This window comes from Octopus bimaculoides, chromosome 8 (assembly GCF_001194135.2).
Source record: "Octopus bimaculoides isolate UCB-OBI-ISO-001 chromosome 8, ASM119413v2, whole genome shotgun sequence".
Taxonomy (NCBI): domain Eukaryota; kingdom Metazoa; phylum Mollusca; class Cephalopoda; order Octopoda; family Octopodidae; genus Octopus; species Octopus bimaculoides.
In genome coordinates, this window is record NC_068988.1 from 81120328 (window position 1) to 81129022 (window position 8695).

The 8695-nt window shown below is 36.4% G+C and overlaps 1 long non-coding RNA gene across 1 annotated transcript in view; it reads left to right on the top strand.

Annotated features, from left to right (window-relative positions):
* The first annotated feature begins 1598 nt into the window (after positions 1-1598).
* The window catches only part of LOC106877635 (uncharacterized), an 11161-nt gene continuing 4064 nt past the window's right edge, over positions 1599-8695 (top strand). The window contains exon 1 of the long non-coding RNA XR_001410397.2: positions 1599-1689. This is a non-coding gene — a long non-coding RNA (uncharacterized LOC106877635). The remainder of the gene's footprint in view (positions 1690-8695) is intronic.

The following is an 8695-nucleotide window of genomic DNA, read 5'->3' on the forward strand; positions in this document are numbered from 1 at the left end:
CTCCTGAAATGGCCATAGATGTGTTTGACTTGATTTTGTGGAAATCTTTTTGCTCCTAGACTCCAACCTACCATGGTTTTTATGATATGAACTCCTCTGATATACTTTTTCGTTTGAGGGGAGTAAGAAAATAATTTTTATAGTCAATTGATATTTTATTTTACTTAGATTTTTAGTCGCATGACATGCTTTAGAATTTTTAGTCGATTGTACAAACCTTCTTGATAGGCCGTTCTGTATATCTGTATTTTTATTCGCATATATATTTTTTACCTTCTGTGTATACTTTATATGTTGAAAGGCCATGGTAATATTTATATATGATCAAATATTTGGAGGCGTGGTGTTATATATATAAAGTCGTTGACTCGAATTTGATGTTTGTTCTCTGATCAATGTTTTTTTTTTTTTTATATCTGTCTCAATTACATTTGAGCTCTTTTTTTTTTTGCAGTTTTATAAACCCTTTCATTACCATAAAAAGAGGCAAAATTATTTCTTGTCATATATATATAAATATATATGTGTGTGTGTGTGTGTATCTATATATATGCATGTATATATATATATATGCATGTATATATATATATATATATATATATATATATATATATAAAGAACGGTTGTTAGAATGTCGGAAAATATGCTTTGCGGTATTTTTTCTATTTTGACAGTTTGAGTTCAAATCTCACAGAATCAAGTTTGCTTTTCTTCCTTCTAGGGTCGATAAAGTAAACTACCAGTCATTGCACTGAGGCTGATAAAATTGATCAACTTCCCCCCGTCAAAATTGCTTACCTTGTAGTCAAATTAGAGGTATACCTACACAATTGTGCCTCACCCAAACTGGATATTTTTCAATGAAATGTTTTAGAAATAAATTTCAGATGATGCAGATTCTGAGTATATTGCAATTTGTTATAAAAGTATTTTTACAAGGTCAGGGAGATGAGTTTCTGAAAATTTGTAAATGTTGGCTTGCTTTCTCATAACTTTCAGAAAAGTAGTTATTTTCCAATTAAATGTTTACAAATAACTCTCAGATGGTGTAGATTACGATTATATCAGAATTTAACATGAGAAAAGGAAAAAAAAAAAAAAATTAGTGTGTTGGCACACGCCAATTTTTGGGGAAATTTCAGGTTTCATTTTGTGATGTGAATCAGTGTGTATGTGTGCATGCCCACCAGGTTTTTTTTTTTTAAAATATTAAATTCAGATATAATCATAATATACACCATCTGAAAGGTAATTACAGAAAATTTCATTAAAAATTATCCATTTTTTGGAACGTTATGAAGAAACAAAGTCAACTCGTGTGAATTTTCCGAAACTCTTCTCCCCATCCTCGGAAAAAACACTTTTTCACATTGAGTTCCAATATAATCTGAATCTATCCCACCTGAAGCATATTTGTAGAAAATTTCATTAAGCAATATCCATTTTTCTGTAAGTCACGAGGAAACATTTAATTACGAGCACACACATGTCAGATTAGAAGTTATTTGCTATTTATATCAGAGGTGTTTTCCACAGCTGGTTATTTGAAAGTGATGGTATTCCCCCAAAGCTATTTATTCTGTATATCAGAGGTAATTCCTGAACTCAAGGTATTTCTTTTAAATCAGTGACAACAAATCATTATTATACCTGTTTCGTGTAGGGCCGGCCTGCTTTCAGGTGAATTTTGTAAGTGCTTTTTTCTATTGATAATTTAATTTCTACCTTCTTACTAATACTAACTACATTATATAAACAATTATAATTGCTGGAGGTGGTAAGCAAAGAATATAAATTTTCATGAGTAAAAAGCTTTTAAGAATATATATATATATATGTGTGTGTATATATATATATATATATATATATATATATATATATATATATATATATATATATATATATATATATACTATTAAACCTTGGGAGAGGCATTATGCCAGTAATAAACACACACACTGGTTCGGTCCTTTATTTAGTTATAAACAGTATTTAGTTTTTTTTTTGTTTTTTGTTAAATCATTTCATTGCAATCTCTTCAGTAACCCGTCTCTCCATTTCCATTTATTTTGAATGTATGATTCAGCGTTGTTTTGAAATTGTCCGGTATGAGCATGTGAGTGTGTGCACACTCGCATGTGTGCATGCTTATATGTAAGCATGTGCGTCCATATGTGTGTTTGTTAAATTTCATTCATATCAGATAAGATAGAGACTTTGGACTTGGTTTTGGTTTTCTCTGTTATTTTCTGTTTTCTTCGTAAATGCATCCTTTCATTTTCACATTCAATGTTCTGTAATTTATGTGTGAACAAAATTATCTACGTGTAATTTGCTATTCAAAATTGGTCGTGTTTCAGTTATGAGGACCGACTCTTGTATTTGCTGTAACGATGTGTCATTGGGGTGTCTAGACAGGATTTCTATGCTAATCTGGTCCAGTACACCACCATGTTGTTCTTTGGCATGCTGGTAGAGCACTGAGGTTTGTTCGTGGTTCTTGTAGTCCCTCCAATGTTCATTTACACACTCAAAATTCTCGCCGTCTTTCCGTTTTTACAATCACCATCCATACAGCTTATTCTGTAAACCACATTTCTGGTTTTGCAGTTGATACCAGGACTATATTTGCACACAATGCAATTCTCTTCTACACACCTTGTCCTTCTGAAGGGGTATGTTTTGCATATTATCGATCTAATGGATCTCCTTGGTTTTTCTATGACATTTATCTTCAACTTAGTACTTTTGAGGATTTTTCTGAATCTACGGGCCAGTTGTCCGTGTGGTGTGGCATCTATAAACATTACTCCTTGGAACCTGTTGGTATTGTACCACGTGTTCTTTCTGTTTGTTTTGTCACTAATTCTTTGTAGTCGATTCCACTGTTTATTACGGTACCTAGGTTGTGTTCCATCTGTATCTTTGACAACAATCTCTTCAAATTTCTTGCTAGCTCCTTTGTACACTCGGATCCTATCTTTCTGGCTGTATCCCGAAAACTGCATGCGATGCATGAAGTCTTGTGTATGTCTTTGTCTCTCCCAGGGACTGCACAGGGGTGGGGGGATATGTTTCTCATTATTCTGACTAAATCGGCTATTAATATATTAATTTTCACACTGTGTGATAGAGCTGAATTATTATGAATAACATACTTTGAAGATATAGGTTTCATATAATATGAGTGGAGGATTTGAACTTTGTCATTAATTGTTTCTAGCCAAAGTTCTGTGTCAAGTACCGGGAGTCTCTTGTTTAGGTGTCTTGTTGGGTAATCTATTGTTACCTTGATGCTCTGGTGTATTGCATTAGCTATATTCTGGATGTTTTCCATCACGATCTTCTCATTCTCTTCAGTCTGAATGTTTGATGGTGTTTTGACTCCGATGTTAATGTCATCCACATATCTCCCGTACAGTTTGATTGTTATTGAGTGCTCCTCGAGAGTTTCTCTCAGCTTTTTGTCCCACCAGGTCATGAATAGGCTCGCTACGTCCCTGGATACACTGACACCAATAGCCGCTCCTTGGACCTGCATGTATGGATTTTCATTGAATTTAATTATATGGTTCTGCAGGGTGGTCTTCAGACTTGCACCTACAGCATGTGCAACCATTTTTCGTGTTTGGATATTATCCTCTGGGTCGTGGGTGGGTGTATTCCATCCATTCCAATGCTCTGCGGTGGTTTTTCTAGCAGCTGATGTGATCGTAGGTGGTCTACCCCGTCCTGACCTAGTGGGGCAGAATCTAGTTAGGTCGTGGTGATCTAAGTATTCATTATTATAAACAAGCTTTAGGAGGAGGCCTAGTTCCCTTGTGTTCACTTCACGGAAGGTTACTTCACTTTCCAAAATAATTTCCACACATCTCTCTACGGCAAAGTCAATGTCAATGGATGGATAGAGAGATACTACATCCATACTGCCTATAATACAACCTGTCAGGTCATGGGAGCAGTTACATTCATTGACTCTGCTGAGGAAGTCCTCTGTGTTTTCATGTATCATCTTACTGTTTCTTTAGTCTCTTTGTTGATTGTATGTTTTTAATTATTTTTAAAAATGTTATATTAATATATTTGCATGTGTTTACTTTATGCATATTTCAGTATGATGTATACCTGTCATGTATTTGTGTACATCATTAATATATAAGTGCATGTGGATGTATATATTCATATATAAGTTTATATGTACATTTATGCATTCATGTGACTCATCCAAAGTTGAGTAATGTTTTCATGCTTGGATTTGTAAACCTTGATAAGAATAGCTGGTCAACAAAGAACTTGTCTCAAAAGCACAGAAAAATATGCAATATGCTAACACACAGAAAAATTAAAAGAAAATACGTGGGTGAAAAAATCTCGTGGTGTGAAGAATCATCATCATCATCGTTTAACGTCCGCTTTCCATGCTGGCATGGGTTGGATGATTTGACTGAGGACTGGCAAGCCAGAAGGCTGCACCAGGCTCCAATATGATCTGGCAGAGTTTCTACAGCTGGATGCCCTTCCTAACGCCAACCACTCCGAGAGTGTAGTGGGTGCAACGTACCACCAGCACAAGTGCTGGAAGGCGACGCTCATAATGATTACACTCAAATGGTGCTATTTACGGGCCACTAGCACGGAAGCCAGACAGCTGCTCTGGCAATGAACACTCATGGACAGTGCTGTTAGTGCTCTACTGGCACAGGTGCCAGTCATCGGATATGGTTCAATTTCGATTTCGATTTCACTTGCCCCGACATGACTTCGCAAGCAGAGTTTAGTGTCCAAAGAAGGAGAGGTTGGCATGGGTGCCAGTTGTCGGATTCGGTTCAATTTTGATTGCGGCACAGACAACACTGGTTGTCATGGTAACAAGCTGCTAATGCCACACTATCAGTTGATTGGATAAAATTACCCAAATTTCCCAACTTTAATTCCAAATAACATCAGATTTATAAGGGAAAGGAAAGGTTCATGATACCGGTAGAGTATCACCTTCTCCCATTTTTTGTCTTACGGATCTGGATGGTGAAAGAAGAAACTCACGAGTGGATGGAATTCAATAATTGTTTATTGTGATTCCCGATCTTGTGTCCCGTTCTAGGTGTCCATCTTCATGGCAGCGCATGGCTTGTGGCATCTCCACTCACGGGAGGTACATTACCTCTGGAGAATATCATATGTGGTTAGAGTCCACTGTAGCTGCCTGCTTCGTAGTATCCCTCAGCGTAAGCCAGCTGGAGAAGACTAAGAGGTTGAACACCTTTCGTACCTGCTTAAATAGCTGTTGTCAAGGAGAGCCTCATTGTGGTGTAGCTATCCTTGGCCATTTAATAAAATTATGAAGAATATTAACGGTGTCGAAGAATGTAGCTAACTCCAGAATCCACTTTATTGTGTTAACCATGACAAGGTGCAACTGATGATTAAGACAATGAACATATGGTTTATGTTTTTTAAGTCGATTCTGAATTTTTCTTTGAATGCCATCTATTTTGCCAGATATCATAGGAGCACCATCGTAGCATTGTGACAGCATATGCTTAGGAACAATGCCAAGGTAGGTTCATCCCTCAATTAACAAGTCAGCCAATGTTACAGTATCATAATGTTGAGCAGTTGGCATTACAACTAAGTTTTCCAGAAACCTGCCATTTTTTCAAGTACTTAAAAACAATCACAATATTTTCAATATTACTCAAGTCATGCGTTTCATCACATTTCAGCGTAAAGTAAAGAACATCGGAACATTTTATTTCATCGACAACAAGGCTGACATTGTATCTCCTCAGTGATTTCATTTTGCATTGCTGCTGAAGTATAGGTCGTTTGTTTGTTTTTTTAATCATGCTGTAGCATTCCATTAGCTTTGAATCTTTCTCTAATGTTTATTGGAATAATTTCATAAAACAACTACAAAGCTGTGTCTCACCTTCCGAATAAAGATCTTCAAAAGCTTCATTTTCGTTTCCTCAACAAGGCAATTCATTTGCACAAAGAAATGCACAATATCAACAATTGAATTGATATAGTAATGGTTTTTACTCAATTGATCATTTTAAAAAATTGAAGATACGAATGTTACGGATAAATGCTTGTTGTGTACACTCGAGTGAAATTCCCTTTTCCCCTTTATTTTATATATGTGCATTCGAATGTAGCTGGTAACAGTTAGCCTTTGGCCACTATTTAAATACCATTGTGTCCACTACTCTGATTGGTTGGTATTGGCACAATTTGCCTCTTACTCAATTGTGCCAACTGCCGAGTATAACCAATCAGAGAGCCTAAATACGATCACGTGAGACAGCCTGTTCTCAACCCAGTTTTTGAGCCTACAGCTCCTTATAATAACTCATCTACTCCTAGTTTCAAGGTCTTTTGGTTCCAGACCTTTTAAGGTCTAGCCACTGACCACACAAGACACAGCCAGTTACAGCTACAACACCACAGCAGCCATGTTGAGATTCACCAACTTCGTCCAACAGCATTACAGCAACCTCTGTCTTCATTGCCTCCATCATATCATGTTCTCAACGTTGTCAACATCATCTCTCTTTGTACACAGCTCAGCTAGCATTTCACCCAGGTTCCAACACTTCGCTGTTCATGAATTACTTCATGGATCAACAGCGAATATACAACCTGCATGAACTCCTGTATCAAGTGACCCAGGTAGCAGTATCATAGCTATGACTTCATGTTTGACATGTACCTGCAACCAGCTCAGCATCATGGCCGCAACTTCTTGATACTGTATTTCAACTACTGTGTACTAATGACTATGAACTGGTATAATTTATCTTACTTGTGTCTATGAACTTACCTCTCATTTTGATGGCTATAAACACTTTCACTGTCTCCTTCTGCATTGCCATCCTTATATGTACTTAACACATATGCATACATCTATGCTCACATGCACATATACATCTATGTTCTCATGACGGTCTGTCTATTATTCTGTATACATGACACACACACAGACACACGTTTACATGTCAATAAATCTTCTCTTAATCATTCTACGTGGTTGTGTCTCCTTTTTCTCTCTGGCACTTATAAGTACCATTCAATTTATATATTTATTGCAAGGGCCAATTCTCATCTAGCATCACACGGTCCCTTACACGCTGTTGGCGTTCCTTCCATTTTACTATAGCTTGGATATGGGCTGCAGAGTTTGCATGATTATTCAAACCTTTTGCATGATGCCATTTAAAATACCCATCTTTAATAAAGCAAGTATCTGCTTGAGCAGAAGTGCTAAAGTGCTGACAAGGAAAACAAAACAAGAATTTCTTTGGAAGTGAATACTCTAACCATGGACGACCGGAATACCAGCTTGATGAGAAGTCACGTTTCTGATTTCCATAAATCTTTGGATCAAAGTTTGCTAGAACTGGCTGCACTGGTTGGCAGTTGACCTGTCCTAGATCATACAATGAGGGTGTCAAAGACTCTGCAAAACTAATACTACCTTCCTTGCGCTGCGAAACTTCTTTGTTTGCAATTCTCTTCTGTTTAGCTTTTGATGAATCAGATTCGAAATTCAGCGATGATTGCTTCAGTTCTCTTCTTCAGCATCAGTTCATTATTATACCAACACTCCGTAGTACACTGACCTAAAGGTATTCTTCGTTGAGGCAGCCTACACTAATGTCAGTTGAGTAAAAATGATTTAATCAACACTTTATACTGATTTATATATATGTAATGACAGGGCGAATCATTTGTGACGTAAGAAACCAAGTTTTATAAATTTATAAATTTTAGAGTCAGTACTCTGGTTCTATATTCGGGTCCGTCACCAAACTTTGATGCTTAGGGTGGCTTCAAAACAATCTGTTATAATTTATTGATAATAATAATAATATCTTTTATTGTGTCTGGGGAGAGTTATTCACTTTTAGTGCCTTATTACTTAACACACTCACCAGTTTGACTTCCACTCATTTATTTATTTTTTCTAAAATTTTTGTTGCGTCTTGTAACCTTTTCAGTAGTCGTTGACTATTAGTGACTATTGAAAAGGTTGCAAGATGCAACGAAAAGTTGAGAAAAAAATAAATAAATGAATGGAAATCGAACTGGTGTGTGTGTGTTAAGTAATGAGATACTAAAAGAGAATGACTCTCCCCAGACATAATAAAATATGCTTCAACACATGAATTCACATAAAGAATCTTGCAAACCAAATATAAAAACGAAATAATATGTTTGTTTATATATATATATATATATATATATATATAAACAAACATGGCTCAGTGGTTAGAGCACAATCATGAGGTAGTGAGTTCAAGTCCTGGACTGGGCTGCGTGTTGAGTTCTTGAGCAAGACATTTTATTTCACATTGCTCCAGTTCACTCAGCTGTAGAAATGAGTCGCGATGTCATTGGTGCCAAGCCATATCAGCCTTTGCCTTTCCCTTGGATAACATTGGTGGTGTGGAGAGGAGAGACCGGTATTCACGGGCAACTGTTGGTCTTCCATAAACAACCTTGCCTGGACTGGTGCCTCGGAGGGTAACTTTCTAGGTGCAATCCCATGGTCAGTCATGACTGAAGGGAGTCTCAGCATATATATATATATATACACACACATATATATACATATACATACATATATATATATATATATATATATATATATAATCATAAATATATAGGGGTCAGCATGAGTTGCTTCACCAAC